The sequence below is a fragment of the Palaemon carinicauda genome, chromosome 5 (assembly GCF_036898095.1).
Source record: "Palaemon carinicauda isolate YSFRI2023 chromosome 5, ASM3689809v2, whole genome shotgun sequence".
NCBI classification, from domain to species: Eukaryota; Metazoa; Arthropoda; class Malacostraca; order Decapoda; family Palaemonidae; genus Palaemon; species Palaemon carinicauda.
In genome coordinates, this window is record NC_090729.1 from 86781272 (window position 1) to 86807459 (window position 26188).

General features: G+C 43.8%; 1 long non-coding RNA gene across 1 annotated transcript in view; it reads left to right on the top strand.

The window, feature by feature from the left end:
* Positions 1-1525: 1525 nt before the first annotated feature.
* The window catches only part of LOC137640489 (uncharacterized), a 73043-nt gene continuing 48380 nt past the window's right edge, over positions 1526-26188 (top strand). The window contains exons 1-2 of the long non-coding RNA XR_011044365.1: positions 1526-2264; positions 5100-5201. This is a non-coding gene — a long non-coding RNA (uncharacterized lncRNA). The remainder of the gene's footprint in view (positions 2265-5099; positions 5202-26188) is intronic.

Below are 26188 nucleotides of genomic sequence, written 5' to 3' on the forward strand. Positions count from 1 at the left end.
AATCTCTAAAGTTTTACCTCCCGTTCCTGCGAAAATTCAAACCTTGAATCCTTATTGTTGATGTCGACACTTTCCCTGCAAGGGGCAGGAAGCACTAAACCAGTTCCAGGCTTAGTGGAAATGACAGTAATCTGGAATTTCACATAGGCTACAGGTCTAACAGACCAGATAAGAAAATCAATTCAAGGTAGAAAGCACATACACAAACCCACAGCTATAGTAATTTCAAGTTAATTCTCTAGTATATTTCCATCAGGATGACATGGCCTAAGCCCAAAAAACGAATTTTGAGCAAAGCGAAAAATCTATTTTTGGGTGAGTGTGCCATGTCGTCCTGATGGACCCACCCTTTTTCTGACCCCTCCCAAATTCACTCTATCTGCGGCCATTTCTGCTTAACGAATAACGACAAAAAAAGGAATGGCGTCGTAGTAGTAATAGGGAAGGAGGTCCATCGGGTACCTAGATCGGCACCCCCTTCCTTTCGCCACTCTTCCCCCTTACACCAAAGAGTTAAATCTATTTGGGGTGAAGATTGCTATGTGTCGTATCTAAAAATACGTCCCCTGATATTATGCGATATTCTTAATTGGACACTCGCGCCAGGAGTTAGAATCCTGGAGACCGGTTTATTTCTCTTGGAGTATCACTGTAGCAAATATCCATCCCTTAGAAGGCTACCTAAAGGAACCCTTCCATCAGGACGACATGGCACTCTCACCCAAAAATTGACTTTTTCGCTTTGCTCAAAATCCGTTTATTAATCAGCTTCTATCTCCTTTTCAGAGACCACTGCTGTGACCTGTGCTTCTGGGGGGAGTTTCAGGGTTTATCTTTGTCTGAATTTGGTTGGGTCATCATCTCTAAGTAGGCAAGGACTTGTCTGTTGCTTTCTGCAATTCTATTCGGCAGCTTTACCTTTGGTAATCCATTTAATTCATAGACCTCGTCTAATGTTTTTCGAATGATCCTGGATCAATGGCTTCCTGTATGTGAGCGCTGATCAAGGCTGTATAGATTGTCACCATTGCATTTAGTGGTAGACCAAGATTATAATCTGCTGTTCCTTTAGGGGGAGGGGGGCATGCTGGTATAAGATTATCCTGGTTGTGTGGCTCGTGTACCTTCTCTGCGTTTTTTTTTTTATTTCTTCTTTTATCATGTTCCTCCTTATTGGGTAGGAGGCTTTTAGTGTTCTGTGGGGACCACTGCAAGTTTATGCATTTTGAGGTCTGTGAATTGCAATTTGCAAGTCGTGTATTTATGGTCTCCCTCTGCATAATTGGTGCAGATGACTTTCTTTTCTGTAGGGCATTGATTCGTTTTATGTTTGTATTTGAAGCTTTGGGTCTGCACTGCATTTTTCTGTAGAGGTAGTCTGAACGTAACAATGTATTGCATCCTCGATAACGTTAAATTTTTATGTAAAATAATATCTCGAGAGCTTTATAAAGCTTAAAGCAGGCAACAACAACCCAGTGTAGGAAAAATAAATAAATAAACATCTAGGCTACTTACTGTATAGTATAACCATTGTGAATTCACCATTCGAATAAATATTAATAAGCCTATTATTAAACACAATTACTAGCATTAATAGGCCCTACGTATTGTGCCGCACGCAAACTACGATATAAAAAGAAAAGAAAGTTTTCCAAAGAAATCAAACATTGCCATATCCACTTTAATGTACCTGAAATAAGACTAACACAATGAGCTTTACTTACATTTTTTTTTTTCACATTAAGCTATATGTAAAATTGTATATATAGAAGAGTAGGGTTCTCTACTGGTTGTGATTTGGCTTCAAACATATATTGCAGATTTCAGATGTGGTCAATTGTGGTGCAGGTACAATTTGTCATATGCTGGATGACGCACGTTTGTCACTAACGAACGTTCACGGTTCATCATTCATTCATTCATCTGGCACCTTTGGCAGGATAAGCAACTCGACCCTTGGTAGTTTGCCAATGCTGATTCTGATTGTGACCCTGTAAACAGTAAACAGCTGATCCAAGGCAGGTCGAATTCCCCTTTTCTTTACCGCATAATTTGTAGCCCCATTTCTGTGTTATGTTTCAATTAGATTACGGTTGTGAATGATATGCAGAACTACCTGTATTGAAAATTGTGTGTAGGTAAACAATTTTCGACGGTTGTGCAAAGGTTAGCAACGCCTTACAGTTGTTGCTATTCAATAAAGTGGAGGTAATTGTAGTTGAAGAAACAATTGTCTTGATAGGAAACTCGGCATTCTCAAGGTAAATATGCAATAGTTTGTACAGTTAATACATGTTTATGTAAGAGACATCTCGTGTTTTCCCTGATAAAATTTCCCAAGTTGCCCATAGGCTACGGTAATGGAAAAAAAAAAAAAGTAATTGAAATGGGTAAAATTATATTTACGGACGGGGAAACATTTCAAACAGAAAATTTGTTTTCCTGTATTATTGTAGTGTATTACAGGGCAATGTAACCTAGGAAAAAACTACTTTTTCTTATTGAAAAAATTACGCTCTGAAAATGACACTCGTCAACGTCGCAAATGAATAGGGTTTCAGATATATATATATATATATATATATATATATATATATATATATATATATATATATATATATATATATATATATATATATATATATATCTATATCCTACGATAATGGGGGACCCCCAGTGGGAACTCGGGGTTTTGGGTGGGGAAAACATACTGGGGAAATGATATATAATCGTAAAACAAGCCTTTTCTTCTCTATACTTTACCTTCTTGAATGTATAATAAACGGAGGAAAATACGGAGCCTTTGTAGGGTGACGGCCAGATCCGTTGGTTTCATTGTAGTGTATTACAGGGCAATGTAACTTAGGAAAACAACTACTTTTTCTTATAAAAAAAATTACGCTCTCTTCGAAAATGACACTCGTTCCAGTCGCAAATTAATAGTTTCAGAAATATATATACATCTATATCCTCCAATAATGGGGGACCCCCAGTGGGAACTCGGGGTTTTGGGGTGGGGAAAACATACTGGGGAATCGATATATAAACGTAAAACAAGCCTTTTCTTCTCTATACATTACCTTCTTGAAATTATAATAACCGGAGGAAAATACAAAACAGTATATCTGGATAAACTTTGGAGGCGCCATTACAAAGATTGTGTCATGAAAAAATACAGTAACCAGTGCTGCCAACGTCCGATGTAGATCAAATGTTATTTTGTGACCTGTCATACTACTAGGCTAGGTTAGGTGGGTTTGTTAGGTTCTGTGCCCTTTTTGTACTTTTTATATATTGAGTAAAACTTATATGGAGAAATTATTTAAAATACATATGGAAATATCTATCATTACTATCTTTAGTAATGTCAGCGTGCCGTTGGTAACTCTGTGTACCATACGTTAACGTTGGTAACACTGTGTATTATTGGTAACGTTGCTAATGTTATCGTTCGTTCGTAAGAGAAGTGACACCGTGCAACTCAAAGTTATCCGAATTGGTTGATCTGTTTGTTTCCGATTGAAATGAACATTAAATTCGGTTAATTCACGTTATTTACTATAGGAAAACAATTATATATCGTTTCCCCAGTATGTTTTCCCCACCCAAAACCCTGAGTTCTCACTGGGGGTCCCCCATTATCGTAGGATATAGATGTATTTATATTTCTGAAACTATTCATTTGCGACGGAAACGAGTGGCATTTTTGAAGAGAGCATAATTTTTTCTATAAGAAACAGTAGTTTTTTTCCTAGGTTACATTGCCATGGAATTCACTACAAAAATACCGATCCGTTTTTATTCATAGAAAATGGGAATATTATAAAGTGGTGTGGACTGTGGCCGTCATTCTAAAATCGAGTTCATAGAAAACTGGAATATTCTGAACTGTGGCCGTCGTTCTAAAAACGATTTTGGCGGGAGAAGCTAACTTAAAAAACCCACCTAACCTATGCTAAAAGCCGTATCCTTACCCAGAGGGCTTCGCCCCCCCGGACCCCCCCTTACCTACTACGGGAGCGAGAAGATTCGTGGCCGGAGTAAGAACTCGAGTCACAAATTTTCAGGTAATTTAGGGTTTTCGGCTAAAAACATAAAAGTGTGCGTTTAAGCACATATTTAAGATCCGTAGACCATTTACAAACGTTTTTATTCTATACAAGATAACAGTCGGAGCGATAATAAGCAAATTAGGACGCTTGGCCGTAGCGCTGCAAACTACCCGAAAATACAAAACAGTATAGCTTGATAAACTTTGGAGGCGCCGTTGCAAAGACTATGTCTCATGAAAAAATAGAGTAACCAGTGCTGCCAACGTGTAATGTAGATCAAATGTTAATGTATCATGCTAACATTAGCACTGTTTTTCATATAATTTTTCTCATTCTACTTGCCTGTTGTAGACGCTCTTATACGTACGTTTGTACATAGCAGGTTTCAACTTTCTGTGCAAAAACCCCTCCTCCCTGCACAGAGACTTTTCCTCCACCAATAGGATTTCTTCTTCTCTAATCCTGAAATGTAACTGTTCATCTCTTTACCAGCTCTGTTCAAGTCTATTACTTGATTAGCTATGTAATACCCTCGTATACATATTACGTTTGACCCCAGTATTACTCGTTTTATTATCCGATACCTTATAAAATCACCTCATTTTATATACCCATCAAATATTATTTATCATACATTCCATTTTATCTTCATATATTACTTTTATACATTTTGTTATTACTTTGTCACTCCCAGATTTCACATAAATACTTGCTCTGGACAAGTTTCCCCTTGTTCATTCATGTTTACTCTCTAGACTCTGTTGCTTTTCCGTTAACCAATCACGAACCCATACGTATGTAAAGTTTGCACAGGGGGGTTAATATTTCCCTAGCCCCACCTTCCAACAATCCCTTTTCCGTGGAAACCTTTGCCCAAGTCACGTCTTTGTTAGTTCAAGTGTTATCTTTTGCGTATTTTACGATCTAAGTATTAGAAAATTGTAACCGCTTCAGTAATCCATACTTGAAACTATATTGATGTACAAGTATTCCAATGTTGATAATTTTCTTAAATCACGAAATGTAATATATCAACTTTTACAGTGTTCCAAGTGCAGTGCTAATCTAAGGCAAAACACTTAAGACACCACAGACTCAGTCACAACACCTCCGTTACCCCTAAGTTACGACATCACAGTCATAAAAGTAAGTCATTAATTTTTTTAACTTTAATGTGTTAGTTTTATTATATTTTGTTAGAGTGCGAAGCTCAGCATTACCAATTGCCAATGCATACGAGGGTGATGTTTTATTTTCCTGTGATCGTAAGTGAGGAACAAGAACCATTATATTTAACTTTGGTAATGTTGACGCAACATTACTAATGTTAGCGTGCGCAGCTCAACATTACCGCTTGCCAGTACATACGAGCTTGATGTTTTATTTTCATGTGAGTGAAGTAAGCTAATGGCGAAACAAGAACCATTATATATAATTTTATCGTAACAGTACTAACGTTACCGTAACGTGAGTGAAGTGATATAACAAAGGCCATTATATTGGGTTTGTGACCTGGGAACTACTAGGTTAGGTTAGGGGGGTTTGTTAGGTTCTGTACCTTTTTTGTGCTTTTTTATATATTGTGTAAACGGTATATGGAAAAATTCTTTAAAATACACACGATAATGATACCGTATCATTGCTAACGTTTGTAATTCCACCGTAACGTTGGTAACGCTGTGTATCACCCTAACGTTGGTAACGCTGTGTACCGTTGGTAACGTTGCTAATGTTATCATTCGCAGTACTACGTGAGTGAAGTGACACCGAATTTGAACAAGTCATTATATTTAAGTATTTTAACAAAATATATATAATAAAAGACATTACAGTATATTTAATAATTTTAGCAGAAAATATATGTTTTCCTGTAGAAAATAACGGGATTTAACCGGTTTTCACCTTCATTTCATCTGTTATAATAGCAACCAATTCGGCAACTTAAAGTTAGTCGAATTGGTTGATCTGTTTGTTTGCGGTTGAAATGAAGGTCAAATTCAGTTAAATCACGTTATTTACTATAGGAAAACATATTTGTTCTGTAACTGAATACAAACCACGCTATTTACATGGGGGTGATTACTTCGGCGCAGCCGATGACGAGCCATAAAGTTTAACGAGGGTTTCCTACCCCACCACTAGTTAGCGGGAGGGTAGGGAGGGGTACCTAACTACCCCTCCCCCTCACACACACCGGAGAATACTCCACTTTACTTTTGGCTCGCATAGTGATCGGAGGTTTCCGCTCCTATGCTCTCTTGACGGCCATTATTGTTTTGTCTTTTAACTTACCTTTTCTTATACTGGATACAGTGAACCCTCGCTACTTGGCGGTTCGACAATCGCGGATTCACCACTTCACGGGGTTTTCCCATAACCCATATATATATACATATCGGGGATTTTCCGGAAAATTCGAAAATACTGCGAAATCTGAAGACAACCAAATACGATATTTTGTTACCTGTAATTCCATTAATACTGTAATTAGTAATATCTGTTCTTACTGATTGTTCATTGCATTACATATGATATATAATTCAGCACAGAAAGAAATAAAACACGAAAAGAGAATGTGATCATACGATAATTCAGTACTGTATACAGTACGTAGTAAAATTAAATCGAACATGAAACGCAAATCAGATGCAGTGATACCATATTAGAATGGTGTACTGTAATGGTTGTGCTTCTTTTCCATGAATCTTTTGTATGTATACGTACGTAGTACTGCATCCAATAATATTCTTTGTTGCAAAAATCACATTTCGAATAAGCGTACGAGAGAGAGAGAGAGAGAGAGAGAGAGAGGCGTAAAATAGCGTACGTAAAGCTGTATTATTATTATTGTTATTATTATTATTATTGTTGTTGTTGTTAATAAAATTATTATTGTTATTATTATTATTATTATTATTATTACTGTACAGTATTATTATCATTATTTATTATTATTACGGTATTTACTTAATCTACGTACGTTCGGTATGCGCGGGGCATCTTCCATGAGTAGGTAACCAACGCATCATAGTACTGTAAGACGGGTTGTGATTGGTTCAAGCGCTGATAGATGACGAATCAGAACTCAAGTTTTTTTATCTAGCCTGTGATTGGTGTTTTGCCCGCATCTCCTACCCGCAGCACCTAAGTTCTCGCGGGGCTGGATCGTCCACTCTCTGTTACCGCGTATCGCTGAGTAGACGTTCTTAAGTGTGTGAATCTGTGCTGTGTGCGACTTTTTTAAGTTGAACTTTTTGTTACTGTAAATCTTACTGTAATGGCTCCCAAGCGTTCTGCTTCTCTTAAGGCTGGTAGTGAGCCTAAACGCCACCGAAGGATGATGACGATAGCTGAGAAGGTTACGCTTCTCGACATGTTAAAAGATGGTAGAAGTTACGCGTCCGCTGGCCGCCATTTTGGCATTAACGAATCTACTGTTCGCTATATCAAGAAGGACGAGGCGAACATTAGAAAGACGGCTGCAATCGCCTTTAGCAGATCAGCGAAGCGAGTCGTTACAACGCGTAATAAAACGATCGTACGCATGGAAGGTGCTTTAGCTGTGTGGATTGCCGACTGCCGGAAGAAGAACATAGCGTTGGATACAAACACCATCCAAACAAAGGCTTTGAGCTTATATGAGAATTTTGCTGCAAAGGAACCTAAAGACGACGACGGCAACCATGATGATGATGCAGATGATCCTCAACCAGGGACATCCACTGATTCCCAGCCTCAGAAACGTTTTTCCGCCAGTAAAGGATGGTTCGCGAAGTTTCAGAAACGCTTCGCCCTGTCATGGGTAGATAGAATAATATAGGAAAGAATGTTAAAACACGTGATTTTTCTACTCTTAGAGAAGCAGAGAGAGAGAGAGAGAGATAAGGTCCCGCTATTGTTTATTGAAGCTGCCATCGTCAAGTTATGTGCCTAGGTTGGAGGTCTTTGAGCACAATGATTCCCTGTCTATAGAGCACCAAGGAACCCATAGGACAAGAATAACAGTGTGTCGCCGAAAGATATACATTAAGCCGAAGGAGTCAACTTTATGAAATTTGATTACACCAGCAGAGCGTTCGTCTAGGTGTTATCAGCGGTTTCAAGGAACACCAATGAGGATGAAGAAACGAGAAAATTTCCTTATATGGACCTGTCCATAGTTAACCCCTCCCATACAGGGATATATAAACTTCCACGCGATCAAGAAAGGGAGGAGAGTACGAAAAAGAGACGAGGAAGAAACCCAAGAAAGAAAGAGAGAGAGAGAGAGAGAGGGCGAACAAGCTGAGTGAAGAAGAGAAGGCGTAAGGACCAGAATGCAGACGTAACCAGCTTTGCCCGAGATGTCCTAACGAGTTGCCTCCCGCCCTCATTACCCCCGACGAGCCGCCAGACCTGAAAACATCTCCGTTCCTGTCAACCGTCGAGAGCTGCTGCGAAGAGTAGTATATTCTTTTTGTATTATTTATCTACCATCTTGACTGTTCCCCATTTTGCTGGAGTGTAGTTTAATCAAATGATTCTCTTTGTTTAGTTCAGTGCTTCCTAAATACTCAATCAAGAAACATTCACCTTTGACTAGTTGTAAATAAAATTATGTTCTCTTTTGCGAGTTTTCTTTCTATATTTCCTACTGTCTCTAATTGGTTGTAGTTGAAAAGTCCCCATTTCATTAATTAATTCAACAGAATCTGGTTCGATCCCCACGAGGATCGTAACAGTTGGCGACCTTTGCCAGAATTTTCGACTACATAACCAATTGAAACAGGGAGAATATAGAAAGAAACAGAATGAGTGCGATTACGAGAGATTTGATAGATTCAGGTAAACTTCTTGGTCTAGATGGCGATGATCTCCGTGATTATGTTATTAAGAGAGAACAGGAAACGTTTGAGAGAGATGAAAGAGCAGCTGAAAGAGAAGAAAATGAAAGAAAGCGAGAAGAAAATGAAAGACAGCGTAAGCATGAGTTAGAAATGGCTCGTTTAAGACAAACTCTTCATAACAGTCGGTCAGGTAGCAGATCAGGGAGCAATTCATCTTTAAATAGTGACACTGATAGTTTAGATATGAGTGCAGTGCTTAAACTTATACCGAAATTTGATGAGGAAGATGTTACGAAATATTTTATGTCTTTTGAAAAGTTAATGAACAGAGTAGGTGCTCCTAAAAGACAGTGGACTTTGTATTTACAATCAGTTTTAAGTGGTAAAGCACATTCTGTGTATAGTTGTTTGTCTGAGGATGAAAGTAAAGATTATGAAACTGTGAAAGAAACCGTACTTAGTGCATACAGATTGGTACCAGAGGCGTACCGTAAGAAGTTTAGAAGTTTGAAGAGAGATGATACTAGTACTTATGTAGAGTACGGAAAGAAGTTAGAAAGGTCGTTTTGTGATTGGTTGACTTCCGCTGAAGTCGATAATTTTGAAGATCTCAAGAACTTAGTTTTGTTAGAAAGTTTCAAAGATAACATATCTCCAGACACCAAATTATATATAGAAGATAGGCGTGAAACATCTTTTGCCGGTGCTACTAGATTAGCAGATGAGTACAGTCTCACACATGGTTTAAGTGGCAGTAAAAAGAAAAACGATCTTTTGTCAAGTAAGGCACAACATAGTAAAAGTAGTTCTAGCAATAACGATAATAGGAACAGGGATTATTATCATTATTATTGTTACACGTGTGGGAAGGAAGGTCATATTTCTCGGTACTGTAGGAGCCAATGGGCAGTCAGTAATTCAGAGGTCATTTGTTACAATTGTAATAAGAAAGGTCATATAGCTAGGAATTGCACAGTAGAAAGTACGAATGTGAAAAAACCTGTGTCACTAGTTAATAATCTTTCTTCGGGAAGGAATAATCTCTTGAAAGAAACGAGGAAACATTATGGTGAATTTTTGTCTGAAGGTTTAATTTCTTCTCTTAAAGGAGGTGATTCGAGGGAAGTAGTTTTGCTTAGAGATACGGGAGCGGCCGTATCACTCGTTAGGAGAGAGAGTGTACCAAGGAATGTAATAATCAGCATGAAAGAAAAAGTTATGCTAGGTGGGTTTCCGAACACTTGTGTAGTTTGTCCTTTGTTAAAGATGAAATTGGAAAGTCAGTTAGTAACAGGAGATGTAAAACTAGCAGTCGTGGATACTTTGCCCGTAGACGGCGTTGACATTATTGTTGGCAATGATTTAACTACCTCCAAGTGTGTGAATCCTATTTTAAGTGAAGTTCAAGTGCCTGAGATGATAGTAACCAGGTCAGGATTAGATACAGATATTGACTACGGTCATAGGTTGTTCGAGGATTCGAACGTAGGTAATAGAGGCAGTGGCGATGAGCTTAGCATGAGTGTAGTTGAGGAAACTGACTTTACGAATGTTGATGATGTGAACAGAGATGATGATGTAGCTGTCGAAAGAAGTGATGTGCAGATTAGTGTTTCAGAAACTAGCTTATTGAGTAAGGATGAACTAGTTAGGATGCAGAGGGAAGATGAAACACTAACTAGAATTTTTGATTGTGAATTGGATGATGAACCTGAAAATGTTTGTAAGGAAACATTTAGTTTAAAAGACGAACTTTTGTGTCGCTATGTTCGTCCTAAGACAGGTAGCAAGGAGGAGGTGATAGAGCAATTAGTAACTCCTAGGAAACTTCGTGAATCAATTTTGAAATTAGCACATGATGAACAAGGACATTTAGGAGTAAATAAAACTTTCAAGTGTATAACTAAAACGTACTTTTGGCCTAAAATGAAAAGTGATGTGAAGAGATATGTTTTAAGTTGTCACGAATGTCAAATGGCTGGCAAACCTAATCAAGTAATTCCCCGGGCCCCGTTATGTAATATCCCATCGGTAGGAGAACCTTTTGAGAATGTCGTAATTGATATCGTAGGCCCTTTGCCCAGGAGTAAGGGAGGGAATATCTATCTATTAACAATCATTGATAGACTAACACGATATCCAGAAGCAATCCCAGTAAGAAGTTGCAATGCAAAAACTGTAGTTAAACGCTTGCTGAACTATTTCTCTAAATTTGGACTTCCTTGCGTTATACAGAGTGATAATGGTAGCAATTTTGTATCAAAGTATTTCAGAGATAAAATGAAAGAGTTAGGGATTAAACTTGTAACTTCCACCCCCTACCACCCTGAATCACAAGGAATTGTTGAACGTTTTCATCAAACGTTGAAAAGTTGCTTAAGGAAGTTGTGTAATAATTTTGAGCATGATTGGGAAGAAAAGTTACCTTTTGTCTTGTTGGCTTTACGATTAACTCCTAATGACACCACGGGATTTAGTCCCTTTGATTTGTTGTTCGGTCACACCGCTAAAGGACCTTTAGAAATTTTAAAGTGTAAGTTAATGCAAGAAGAAGGTAGAGAGGATTACATACAGAATATCGAAAATCACAAAGAGGATTTAAGGAAAGCCTGGCAGATGGCAAAAGAAAATGAGAGCAACCGTCAAGGGGAAACTAAAAGAAAATACGATCTTAAGGCTAAAGACAGAATTTTCCATGTGGGTGATAAAGTCTTAGTATTAGTCCAGAAAGAAGGTCCCTCATTATCTTATAAGTTCGAAGGTCCATTTCCTATCATAGAAAAAAGGGGAAATCTGAATTACTTAATTGATATGGGTAAGCGTAGAGCTAAGTGGTTGCACATCAACTTGCTAAAGAAATATAATGAACGTCCAATGCCAGTTGTAACAGTGTCGCAGAGAGAAATTACTTTTGAGAAGAACTCTGATGTTCTTAATAATTTCACGTTGTTTAATTCTAGCTTAGAGGAAGAAAAAACAAGGGAATTATTCAATGTGTTTTCAAATTATCCGGAAACTGTTAGTCATAAATTGGGTTTGACTAATCTTTTAGAACACGATATTGAGTTGCAGGACATAAAACCCATTAGACAAAGCCCTTATCGTCTAAGCCCAGAAAAAACAAATTCAGTTCGACAGGAAATTAAGTATATGCTAGACAATGGTTTGATTGTTCCCAGCGAAAGTGACTGGTGTTCTCCAATAGTTCTTGTTAAGAAGGAAGATGGATCAGATAGGCTGTGTATTGATTTTAGAAAAGTGAATAGTGTTACGAAACAAAGTAATTTTCCTCTCCCCAGGATAGAAGATTGTTTAGATAAAATAGGAAATGCTAAGTCTATTTCTAAACTTGATTTGGCCAAAGGTTATTGGCAAGTACCTTTAAGTAGTCGAGCACAGAAAATATCTGCTTTCATAACACCTTTCGGTAGTTATGAACCCAAAGTTATGGCTTTTGGTCTACGAAATGCAGCGAGTACTTTTCAAAGATTAATGAATAGAGTTTTAAATGGAATTGATAACTGTGTTGTGTATTTGGATGATCTTGTAATATTTTCAGATACGTGGGAGCAACATTTACGCATTTTAGCTAAAGTATTGTCAGCACTTGAAAAAGCAAAACTTGTTTTAAATCTGAAGAAATGTGAATTCGGAAAAACCTCGATCACATATTTGGGTCTTAAGGTAGGTCTAGGTAAGATTTGTCCAAAAGATGGGAACATAGAAGCTATCATCAACTTCCCAATTCCTACCAGTAAAAAACAGGCAATGAGATTCATCGGAATGATTTCATATTTCCGCCGATTTGTTCCTAATTTTTCAGAAATAAGTGCTCCAATTACTAATCTTTTCAAGAAAGGACGAAGTTTTGTATTTGATAATGACTGCATCGAAGCTTTCAATAAGTTAAAGGCCATAATGATTCACGAGCCTGTACTAATGTTGCCCGATTTTAGCAAGGAATTTAATTTAGCGATAGATGCAAGTGACATTGGAATAGGAGGAGTTCTGCTGCAAGAAGTGAATGGGATCAAGCACCCTGTGGCTTATTATTCGAAGAAGTTAAATAAAGCACAGCAGAACTATTCGACTATTGAGAAGGAATTGTTTAGTTTAGTATCAACTTTACAACATTTTGAGATTTATGTACGTAGTGGTCATGTTTTAACTGTGTATACTGATCACAATCCATTAGTTTACTTAGATAGGTTTAAGAATAAGAATAAACGTCTCATGCGTTGGAGTTTGGAATTACAAGACTATGATTTAAAGATAGTTCATATAAAGGGAAAGAATAATGTAATAGCCGACAGTCTTTCTAGAGACTTTTCAGAATGATATGGACGTTTGTTTCCTTTCTGTTTTTGTGTTTTTCTTCTATCAACACGTAAGAGTGTGTTTTGCTTTTGGTTACATGATACGAGAGTAATGAAGTAATTGTCTCTCAGTTTAGGGATAAGAGATTTTCTCCTTTGATAGCTTTGTTTAAAAAAAAGATAAAATCAGTAGATTTTCCTTTTTTTTTTCTTTTAGGGGGACGTGTCATGGGTAGATAGAATAATATAGGAAAGAATGTTAAAACACGTGATTTTTCTACTCTTAGAGAAGCAGAGAGAGAGAGAGAGATAAGGTCCCGCTATTGTTTATTGAAGCTGCCATCATCAAGTTATGTGCCTAGGTTGGAGGTCTTTGAGCACAACGATTCCCTGTCTATAGAACACCAAGGAACCCATAGGACAAGAATAACAGTGTGTCGCCGAAAGATATACATTAAGCCAAAGGAGTCAACTTTATGAAATTTGATTACACCAGCAGAGCGTTCGTCTAGGTGTTATCAGCGGTTTCAAGGAACACCAATGAGGATGAAGAAACGAGAAAATTTCCTTATATGGACCTGTCCATAGTTAACCCCTCCCATACAGGGATATATAAACTTCCACGCGATCAAGAAAGGGAGAGTACGAAAAAGAGACGAGGAAGAAACCCAAGAAAGAAAGAGAGAGAGAGAGAGAGGGCGAACAAGCTGAGTGAAGAAGAGAAGGCGTAAGGACCAGAATGCAGACGTAACCAGCTTTGCCCGAGATGTCCTAACGAGTTGCCTCCCGCCCTCATTACCCCCGACGAGCCGCCAGACCTGAAAACATCTCCGTTCCTGTCAACCGTCGAGAGCTGCTGCGAAGAGTAGTATATTCTTTTTGTATTATTTATCTACCATCTTGACTGTTCCCCATTTTGCTGGAGTGTAGTTTAATCAAATGATTCTCTTTGTTTAGTTCAGTGCTTCCTAAGTACTCAATCAAGAAACATTCACCTTTGACTAGTTGTAAATAAAATTATGTTCTCTTTTGCGAGTTTTCTTTCTATATTTCCTACTGTCTCTAATTGGTTGTAGTTGAAAAGTCCCAATTTCATTAATTAATTCAACAGAATCTGGTTCGATCCCCACGAGGATCGTAACACGCCCTGAAAAGCGTTTCCCTGCATGGGGAGTCTGCTTCCGCTGACACTGCCGCTGCTGAAACTTACGTGAACCAGACGTTCAAGAATATTATCGCCGAAGGTGGATACAAGCCGGAACAAGTCTTTAATATGGATGAGACCGGCTTGTTTTGGAAGAGAATGCCGTCGCGAACTTTCCTGTTCAAAGAGGAAGCCAAAGGCTCTGGCTTTAAAGCATTCAAGGATCGCGTTACCCTCGTGATGTGTGGCAATGCTGCTGGATTTTTGTTAAAGCCGGGGCTTATTTATAAGTCGAAAAATCCTCGCGCTTTGAAAAATAAAAATAAGAATCTCCTTCCCGTGTACTGGATGCATAATCAAAAAGCATGGATTACGAAGATGCTGACCTCCAACTGGTTCCATCAGTGTTTTATCCCGCAAGTCAGCAAATATCTCTTAGAGAAGGGCTTGCCATTCAAGATCCTTCTCCTTATGGATAACGCTGGTGGACACGCAACTGACCTGTCGCATGAGGGCATTCAGGTTGAGTTCCTGCCACCCAACACCACGTCATTAATTCAACCGATGGACCAGGGGGTTATCAGGGCGTTCAAGGCCCTCTACACGAAGAACACCTTGGCGGACCTCGTTGCGTGTGTGGATGCTGCCCAAGATGACGAGGATGAAGATTTTAACTTGAAGGCGTACTGGCGGCAGTACACCATAGCCACGTGCCTGCAGAATATTCAGAAGGCACTTCAAGAAATGAAACCTGCAACCGTGAATGCGAGCTGGAAGAAGTTGTGGCCCGATATTGTTTACGACGACAAGGGATTTACTCCGTCGGAAATCCAACACTCTGCAATACGCAAATCTGTGCAGTTGGCTGCCATAATTGGAGGTGACGGGTTTGGCGACATGACGACTGAAGACGTCGACGAGTTGTTGGACTGCCATTCCCAGCCCCTAACTGACGCAGACCTCGAAGACCTGACGAAATCGGCAGGTGAAGAAGAGAGTGATACCCAGGAAGAGACCCAAGAAGATGTCGAAGAAACGGGCTTAACATTAGAACGGCTTGCCAAGGCCTGCAACCATGCGAAGGAGTTGAAAGAAATGTTGCAAGAGTGGGACGAGGATATGGTTCGCTCGATGCAATTCTGCAACAAGATCGATGAAGACATGACTCCCTACAAAATGCTCTTGGATCGAAAAAAGAAGCAGCGGCAACAGCTTCCGATCACAATGTTCTTCCAGCCTCGCAAAAAAGAGCCAGTTTCTCCTGCTAGTACGCCTTCGGAAGAAATTGAAGAAGTTGAAGAGGTGTCCCAGGAAAAGACACCTCCGTCTGAAGAGACGTAAAATACTACCTGGCTGCACAGTAGAACACATCATCAGCTTCATCATCATCATTTCTACTGTGCAGCAAATTCATCGCCATCATCATTCAAGTTTTTCTTCAACTTCTTTCGTGGTGAGTACAGTAACAATCTTTATTTTTTACTTTAATTTTCTTACTGTACATTCTAAAACTGTATTTGTGCCTGTTTTATAGTTTAGTACTGTACGTACTGTATGCATTAAGTTAAAGGGAAGGTTTTAAAAGTCTACATGTTGTAACCTATCATATTTTTTTTGTTTAAAATTTACATTTACGTATGTAAAACAATCTCTCTCTCTCTCTCTCTCTCTCTCTCTCTCTCTCTCTCTCACTCTCTCTCTCTCTCTCTCTCTCTCTCTCTCTCTCTCTCTCTCTCTCGTAAATTGTTTTCCTGCTTTGCTACGTACAATACTGTATGCTGTAAATTATATTTGTAAGGTAACATATTTTGTAAATGCTTTTACTGTAAATACTGTATGTACTGTATCATTATTTATCACTATCATCATGCGCGTTAAATGCCTTGTTTGTTCTGAGCGTGGTTGTTTACTGAGCGTACACGCCGTCGTTTCAGGCGGCGTCATAAAGAAAAACATTTCATTTGGAAGTCCTAAGAAAAATACGTAAACTAAAACATTGGTAATAAAAAAATCAACATACAGTACTGTATAATCAATATAATCGATGCAAAAACTAACCTATACATATATGTGTACATTAAATGAGTTTGTTTCTTCATTATGATCAGAGATGAACGTAAACAAAACATTGGTTGCCATTTTTTATCATGCTTTTTAGGTGTTTAGGAAACGCATGATATAAAATCGCCTTTAATATTTGTGCCTGTTTTAGTTTAGGGTGCTGTAGTACACGCATTAAGTGTTCTGTACATTAAAGGGTGGTTTGTTAACAGTACTACGTACAAGGGAAGGTTTTAAAAAGTCCGAATATACATGTTAAATAAATAGGTAAATATGATGTCACTACTTCGCGGATTTTCACCTATCGCGCCCGCGTCTGGAACCTATCTACCGCAATAAACGAGGGTTCACTGTATATTTAAACATTTCTGATGTTTATATATATTTTTGTGTATAGAAAATGTAAGTTTCCTTTGCTTTCGGTTTTGTGCGGTGTGTATTGTGTACGTCTGCTAGAGTTCGCCGGCTTAGGCCACCACGATCTTTCCGTGATCACGGCCTTGCACTTCTAGGCCACCATGGTTGCCTTTCGTGGAGTCCGGCCCTTCTCTTGAGGTCGTTCACCTCTTACTCCGTACTACGCCTACTATAGCTTCTCAGAACCGAGTCGCTATTTCGTTTTTTTTTTCTCAATTATTTTTACGAATATAATTGTGTTTTAACTTTTCAGCTCAGGGCTCACATCCCTTCGGGGGTCGGTGATCCTTGGAACATTCAAAGTCAGTTGCATAATTATCATGTTATAATTCTGTTTTGTTAACTTTCGTCCCCCCCTCACCTGGGCATGCCGGGTGGGGGAGGGGGGGCGCATACCTTCTTTCGTTCTTATGTTCTTTCCCTTGGGGTTTCTCTTCGGAGTTTCACCCGGGGGAATTTTCTGTTAAATAATTATTCTGTTTTATTTTCCAGTTTACGATGCTGTTTCTTCGTGCCTGTTGTGTGTGCCTTCGAAACAGAGTTGTCCTGTTTATCCTGGGGAGTCGCCTTCGCCGCCTTCTCTCAGGCATTCGTCAGGGGCGTTCCCCTCTCTTAGAGGTTCCCTCTGATTATTGCCAGCTCTTTTTGCATCCTAGAACGATAAGGAGGTTCGCCTCTAAGGGTAGTTAGTTAACTTCCCTTTTACTTTTCCTTGGTCCTTGGCGGTTATGCTCTTGGGGCTGAGCGACCGCCCTTGTGACTTGCTCAAGGGGCTGAGCGGTTGCAAGGCTAGACCATGGTACTAGCGACTATGCTCTCGGGGCTGAGCGGTCGCTTCTGTAGCTACGCTCAAGGGGCTGAGCAGCTGCAGGATCAGTCCGGCCCTCTCTCGTTCGCGAGGGAGGCCGCACTAAGGGCTCCTCCTTGGAGGATCGCTCCTTTTGTCTCTTTTACGAAGTGTCCCCTCCCACTCGCGTGAGAGGACACTCACAGAGACTTCTCTTCTGAGGATTGTTCCTTTTTACGTCTGCTGATCTCACGGCCTTTCCGGGCTCCTTCTTTCGTTCTTATGTTCTTTCCCTCGGGGTTTCTCTTCGGAGTTTCACCCGGGGGAATTTTCTATTAAATAATTACAATATTCTGTTTTATTTTCCAGTTTACGATGCTGTTTCTTCGTGCCTGTTGTGTGTGCCTTCGAAACAGAGCTGTCCTGTTTATCCTGGGGAGTCGGCTTCGCTGCCTTCTCTCAGGCATTCATCAGGGGCGTTCCCCTCTCTTAGAGGTTCCCTCTGATTATTGCCAGCTCTTTTTGCATCCTAAAATGATAAGGAGGTTCGCCTCCAGGGTAGTTAGTTAACTTCCCTTTTACTTTTCCTTGGTCCTTGGCGGTTATGCTCTTGGGGCTGAGCGACCGCCCTTGTGAATTGCTCAAGGGGCTGAGCGGTTGCAAGGCTAGACCATGGTACTAGCGACTATGCTCTCGGGGCTGAGCGGTCACTTCTGTAGCTACGCTCAAGGGGCTGAGCAGCTGCAGGATCAGTCCGGCCCTCTCTCGTTCGCGAGGGAGGCCGCACTAAGGGCTCCTCCTCGGAGGATCGCTCCTTTTGTCTCTTTTACGAAGTGTCCCCTCCCGCTCGCGTGAGAGGACACTCACAGAGATTCTTCTTCTGAGGATTGTTCCTTTTTACGTCTGCTGATCTCACGGCCTTTCGGGGCTCCTTCACGTCTCTTCTACGAAGTGCTCACCTCTCTCGTTCGCGAGAGAGACCACTCATAGAGACTCCTCTTCGAAGGATTGTTCCTGTCAACAGCTTGCTGTTCAGTCACTAGCACTTCGGTGTTAGTATCAGGGAAACTTCGGTTTCTCTTTTTCCCTGACCCTTCGGGGTCTCGGATCTTAGTTACGCAGTTCCCTCGGGCTCTCGTAACTTTAGTCACTTCTACGCTTCGGTGTTTAGTGACGGAGAAACTTCGGTTTCTCGTTGCATTGACCCTTCGGGGTCTTGCAACTATCCCCTCGGGGCCTAGCTACTCAGGCTCGTTAGACCCTTGGTCTCTCGTCCCTCAGTGTTCCTGTTGCCTGCTGTATCCGTTCCTGACTGCAGACGCGCCTTGGGCGCCCACGCCCCCATTATCTAACGGGCTCCTCCCTTCGGGGCAGGAGAGACTTTCTCACACCTTGAGTAAGTCTCTTAAGTGCCAGGTATTACCTGCGCGCCAACGTTCCCTTACGCGCTAGCGCTCGACTGCTGTTCCTGCTGTTCCTGAGACTGCCTTAGAGACTCCCTGTTCCAGTATCCAGTTAGGTTGCTACCAACATTCCCTGCGCATTTGCGCACATCGTTGGGGTTCCTGAGATAGCGAACTGGTGCTCACCAGCAGTTCAGCCTTCGGTGTCTCTAAGTCTCTTCTACAAAGGCCACCTATCCCGTTCACGAGAAAGGCACCTCACAGAGACCACTCCTCGGAGTATTTAGCAGTCCTTCAGTTGATCGTCGGCACTGAAGTAGACCTCCTGGTCCTCTTCAGGGGATGCTTTCCCCTTTTAGGGACACATCCCAGTTCCTGATCTACGAGTTAGCGATCCTTCAACCATTTCCGACGATCTTCTGTTGTGCAGGAGCCTACGATCTTCACTCACGCATAAGCGCTGAAGACCGCCCGCGTGCGGGATTATTTCCTGCCCGTGACCTCGCGGTCGTCGACGGTTTAGCCGACGATCTTCTGTTCGCGCTAACGCGTAAGCGTTGATGATCGCCCGCGTGCGGGATGGTTTCCCGGGCGCGATCTCACGATCCTCGAGGAACGCGCGATCGTCGACGATCGTTAGCCGACGATCTTCTGTTCGCGCTAACGCGTAAGCATTGATGATCGCCCGCGCGCGGGATGGTTTCCTGCTCGCGATCTCGCAATCGTCGCGGGTCGTTAGCCGACTATCTTCTGTTCGCAATCGTCATCCCGGCAACGGTCGTTAGCCGGCGATCTTCGGATCCAGCGCTAGGCGCGCAAGCGCTGACGATCTTCTTAGTGTGTGTAAGCGCCGAGAATCGGTCTGTGCGCGGGATGGTTTTCCACACGCGATCATCAACGGCCGTTAGCCGGCGATCTTCGGATCCGGCGCTAAGCGGAAGCGCCGACGATCTTCTTAGTACGCTTAGGCTCCTATGATCGTTCGGTGCGCGGGATGGTTTCCCGCGCACGACAACGAGGCCATCTGCGCGCGGTTCTCCGCACGCGATCGCCTACAGCCGATCTTCGGATTTGGCGATAGGTGCGCGAGCGCCGACGATCTTCACAGTACGCGTGAGCGCCGAAAATCGTTCCGTTCGCAGGATAGTTTCCCGCGCGCGACCATTGAGGCTCACGCAATCATCGCACGGATCGTCCGCGCGCGGTTTCCCGCTCGCGTTCGTCGTAGATCGTCCGCACGCGGGCACCGAGGTTCCTGCTCATGATCGCCGACTACTTCTCTCGCGCGCGAGCCCCGACAATCGTCGCTTACGCGTGAGCGTCGGAGATCGTCTGGGCTCGCGCGAATCGCCGACGATCGCCTTACATAGTTGGAGATCTTTCGTACGCGGGAACTATGGGTCCCCGCCCACTGTCTCCTACGATTTTTTCTCGCGCTAGCGCCGACGATCTTCGTACTCGCGTAAGTACCGAAGATCGTCAGCGTTTCTTCTGCGTTATTCTTCCTCGCGTGGGATGGTTCCCCACATGCAATCGCCGTCGGCGCTAGCACCGGCAATCTTTTTTCGCCGAGATCGTTCGCGCATGGGATGCTTTCCCTCGCCCAGGATCTTTCACGCGCAAGCGTCAGCGATTTTCATACGCGCGGAGATGCGGGGATCGTTCACGCGGTCGCCGATACGCTCACGCGGGTTCGCGGGCATGCGGGCGTGGTTATCTGCTACGCATGCTTTATTCACGCGCTACCCAGATCTGTGCTTATCGCGCGATCGTCAGCGTGATTGGCGCACCGTTCTTCGACACGACCGCGCCCTGTTTACATCAGGGCTTATGGCGGTCAGGCCACCTCCGCGTTTCCCTCCCCCGCTGCGCAGAGCAGCGCCCAGCAGCGCCCTCTCCGGAGGGGGGGAGGTTTCCGGACAGGTCAAAGGTCTCTTCTCCCTTCACTGCAGTTTCTCATGTGTCATATCCCCCAGAGGATCGAACGATCCTCTTCCCTCCAGAGGATCGAACGATCCTCTTCCCTCCAGAGGGATTCCCTGTCAGCGCGAGGATTGGTCGGCATCCCTGATGGGATGCTGTTGTCAGAGCCCTCAAACAGGCGATGAGCCTGTGCCTTCTGACTGGGGTCACTAATCAGTAGCTGCTGCCTCTCCCCCTGAAGGGGGTGAGAAGAATCCCTGGTATGGTATCTTCCCCAAGGACTATCCTGTCCCTTCGCGAGTCCTTACGCAGGCGATGAGCCCTCCTCAGTCTCCATCTCCCCTCCCCCACGGATGAGCTTTGCCCATCCCCAGGAGGGTCGGAAGACCCGGTCCTCTCCCCCTTCACTCCATAGGGAGATTCTACGCCTCTTCCTGAGGGTCCTATCGTGCGGAGGGGGCGAAGCCTTACATCCTTCATCGCTGGGGTCCTGTTTCCCTCCTAGGAGGGATCCTGAGGCCCTGTCTTCCGCAGGGATCCGACAGGATCCAGTTGGACCCTTGGGGCATGTCTACGAGTCTCCCAGGAAGAGCCTCCGGGAATGGGAGACCTTGCTGCCAGTCCATCAGGAGGATGAGCTCCAGGGGTCAGAACTTGCGTTCTGGCAGGTTCTGGCCCTCAGGAGAAACCTCAAGGGGATCCCAGATTCAGAGATTCCTCTTCGGTAAGGGAAGAATTCGGTCCTGGACCGAGTTCTACTCACCCAAGGGCTCCCTTACTTCAGTGCAGCTTGCCCTGGTCTTAGGGAATGGAGAGCGCCAGAGACTAGGCCAAGGACCAGCTCTCCGAGCTTGTCTCCTTCAACAGTCCTGGTTGGTTTCGAGCCCCTCCCTCCTCTCCTCCCTGGGTAGGGATCGGTGAGGGGACGGGTCCTCTGGGCGGAAGTCCAGTCCATGTCGGAGAGGCGCCTACTCCAAGAGGTGGCCAACGGGTTTCGAGGCCTCCGTAGTCGCCTCCTTCCCTCCTCGACTCTGTACAGGGTTGTCAAACAGTCTGTCCAGCATAGCGACAGCAGACGCGGTCAGCTTTGCGGTGAGACCACAAGTCTTCATGGGTACACTGGTCCCGTAGGTCTCGTACTTCTGGTCCTGGTTCACCCATCTTCAAGGAAGTACTTTGGAGTCCGCCTGGAAGGCGGGTATACCAGTTCAAGGGCTGTGCTTCGGCCTCTCCACAGCACCTCAACAGTTCTCCGATACTTCCTCTCGGATCTCTTCACGGGCGCTCAGCATCGGCATCCAGCCACTCCGTTCCTGGGTGGCTGGCCGATCCTGGCAAACTCGAAGGCTTCCCTTCTTCGTCATCGGGACAAGCTCCTCGGACTTTACCAAGGTCTAAAGATCATGGTGGTCCTCGAGGAGTCCTCCCTGCAGCCCTCTCAGAGTCTGGTATACTGAGCCTACTCTTAGGCTCCTATCTCCCGTAGCCTTCCCTTCAGACGTCAGGGTACCAAGGCAGAGGAAGGTCGCGAAACCTTTCCTCACACGAGAAGACCCTCCAACCCAAGGTTGTTACGTCTCCCCTCCCTGGCCCGTCTGGTTTCCACAGGTTGAGTTCTCTTCAGTGGCGACTCAGGGCGTGGGGGAGTCGGGGGCGCGTCTCCCCAGACGCCGAGATCCCTAGGGGACAACCGGTACAGAAGAACCCATAGGGGTGGGAAGCTGACGAGGGCTTACAAGAGGGAGTGGACCTTCTCGTCCTTCCCCCTAACTTGATACTGTTTTCGGACGTGTCAAAGAAAAGGAGGGGGGGAGGCCCACGTTCTGTTCCACGGGTCCTCGGGCCGGGGGTCAGAACCAGGAAGAACTTTCTCTAGTCCTACTAGAGACGGAAACTGTGTTTCTGGCTCTTCAGTAGCTCCGCCTAGCTTGGCGGACTACTCTGTGGTTATGAGGATCAACAACACCACAGTGATGGTTTTCTGGCCCAGACAAGGAGGTACTTTTCAGTACAACCATCCCATCCTGCGGTAGAGATACTGGGATGGTCCAAGTCTCCCTCGGTCTCCTTGGCAGCTCGCTTGATTCCAGGCAAAGGAGTGGGCTCGCCGACAATCTGAGCAGTGTGTCACGGACACCACATTCCGAGTGATCTTTGGATCCTCAAGTAGCCTACAAGTCCTGCCTCGGTGGGGCTCCCTCTGTGGACCGGTTCGCTACAGCACTGAGCTGCAAGCTCCCCGGTCACGGATCCCAAGGCCCTCTGGTAGGAGGCCTTCCAGCAACGGTGAGACACCATCGATGTGTTGCCTCCGTAGCTTGCTCCTCTTCCCGCCAGGAGTCTATCCAGCACCTCCTCAAAGAGAGAGGATTTTCGCAACAAGTGGCAAAAAGGAGGCCTGGACACCTGCGCAAGTCTTCCGCAAGTAGCCTAATCTCCCAGGCGATAGGGCGAGTTTCTGTAACTGGTGCCGGGGAGAGGGCATCCCTCCACACGTTGCCGCTTCCAGCATAGCAGAGCCCCTAGTGGGATTGCGGGATAAGTGTGCCTTTCAGTTTCGACTGTGAAAGGCTATCCCCCTACCTTAAGGCTTGCCTCCTGGCTCTAGGGACAATCATTTCTCCCCCCGCTGGAACTCTTCCTTCGCATGCGAAGCCTTGTCCTCTCCTGCCCTCAGTCGAAGGTGAGACCTCCTCCTTGGAACGTGGTTCGAGTCCTCGAGTCTCTAAATAGACCCCCCCTGACGAACCACTACGTAGTCCCCAGACCACCACCTTTCTGGGTAGACAGTGTTCCTGCTAGCCTATCTTCAGCCAAGCGAGTCACATGGTCTCTCTTACGACTTCGCCCATTCAGGGGGTTAGGGGCAGACAACTTCAGGTTCGTCCCTGAGGTTTGTTGCCGAGACTCAGAATCCGGGAGTGCCGGACCCGCTTCGACTCCTTCCAGGGCTCGGGTTTCCGTCCTGTAGCAGATGACTCAGACCATCTCCTACCTTGCCGGTAGGGAGTCCGAGCTGGTGTCTTCAGAGAACAGCTGCAGTTCGTCTCCAGGTCTAAGTCTAGTTCGTGGATCCTGGGTAACGAGGAGAAGGGTCTCCAAGAGTACCGTCTCGGCCTGGATTCGCAGGTTGCTACACCCTGCCTTGAATCCTGAGCCTTCTCCGTCGCATCGCCCTAGAACCCATGATGTCAGGGGCTTAGATACGTCCCTACCCTTCATGGAGCATCTTCAGTGATGCAGGTCCTGCAAGCGGGGATGTTGAAGCCTCAGACCTTCTTCTCAGCCCCTTACCTGCAAGACATGACCCACAGGAGGCTCGATACGTTTCTATCGGCCCTGTGGTGGCTTCACAACAGCTGGTCTGAACCTCAGGCTCCTTGATGGACAAGTAGCAGAAGGTTGAGGGCATTGTTACCTGGTGTTAGTCTGCATGAATGAAAAGATCTGTCTGGCCCTTATTCTTTTCTTCATCCTCTCCTCCCACGGAGAAAGCAGCATCCTGGGTGTTCTGCACAGCTGACCTCAAACCACTGCAAGTAAACCATGCTTCCTTGTGTTCCTAGTATTAGGTGTAATACTGTCATGTCCCCATACCCTGACGAGGTGGTATTGGGAGAGTCCTAGCCTGGATTTCCTTGTGAGGGACTCCAGGGCAACTGCCTGGGACGAGTCACTTTTCACCTTCGCACACACCTTATGTAGGCCGCGGCAGTTTCACAACCGCCGGCGAGGAGCAGGGATTCCCTATTGTCCGAGTACTTGATCACTCGAATATGGAATCCCCGGGCAAGCCAAAGCCAGTATGGCCGGGACTTACCACCCTTCCTAAGGGTTAAGTCACCCCATGTAAATAGCATGGTTTGTATTCAGTTACGGAACAAATGACAAATTCGTAGATAATTTGTATATTTCCTAACGATACAAACCTAGCTATTTACAGTTATGTGCCCGCCAGCCCTGTCCCCCAAGATAAGTCTTACCTCTAAGTAAAGTGGAGTATTCTCCGATGTGTGTGAGGGGGAGGGGTAGCTAGCTACCCCTCCCTACCCCCCCCCGCTAACTAGCGGTGAGGTAGGAAACCTTCGTTAAACTTTATGGCTCGTCATCGGCTGCGCCGAAGTACACTAATCACCCCCATGTAAATAGCTAGGTTTGTATCGTTAGGAAAAATACAAATTATCTACGAATTTGTCATATTTTCTGTTCGAAATCACACCCTGTAATACAATACAACTTTACCCGACTAACTTCGTTCCCCACTACGGACTAATTAAAACTGGCAATTGAAATGAAGCCAAATAGGTGAAATCACATTATTTACTACAGGAACCATATATTTTCTGTTCAAAATGTTTTACCCTAAACATAATGGTTCTTATTCTACCGTGGGTTCTTTACGCTCGCTATAAAATAAAAACATCAAGCTCCATATGTACCGGCAAGCGGTAATGTTGAGTTGTGCACACTAACAGCAATGTTTGTTTCCCCATCCTTAACTATAATAAAACCATGAAATGTTGGGTTTCTTATGATTTTTATGTGTATTTTCGTGCTATACTTTAGAATTTTAAACATCTGACTCACCCGGTAGTTATATATATAGCTTACGTCCCTGATGTCACGGCAGAAATTTCAAAACTCGCGGCAGTTGCCGATGGGGTAGCCAGGTGTACCACCAGTGCTCCCTCTAGCCAGGTACCTGGAACCATTCCAGTCATTCCCTGCCGCCGCACCGGCAACATCGTTGGATTTTTCACTTGTTGTAACCTGTATAATTACAGTTATCTTGTTGATGTACAATTTGGTTTTGGCTTTCGCTCGTTTGGATTTACTTTTGGATTTTCTTGAACCACTATTGAATTTTGTTATTTTGACCCATGCTCGTTTGATCTCTCTTTAAAATATTCAAAATGTCTGACTCTTCTTTAACTTTTAGAAAGTGTGTGAGAGGTTGTAAGACCCGTCTTGCTAAAGCCTCTATTAATCCCCACTCCATTTGTGTAAAATGTAGAGGTAAAGTTTGTGAGTTGGATGATTGTTGCGATAAATGTGTTATTTTGTCTGAGAGTGAGTGGTTAGAATTTGACCGCTACACTCGTAAACTTGAGAGAGATAGGATTAGACGGAGTTTATCTCGTTCTTCTAGAGATTATTCCCCTTCCCTTGTCAACGAACCTAATCCTTCCCCTGTAGTGGTAGTTCCAGATCCCACTACTGTTACTGCTGATGAACCAACTCTAAAGGACATGATGG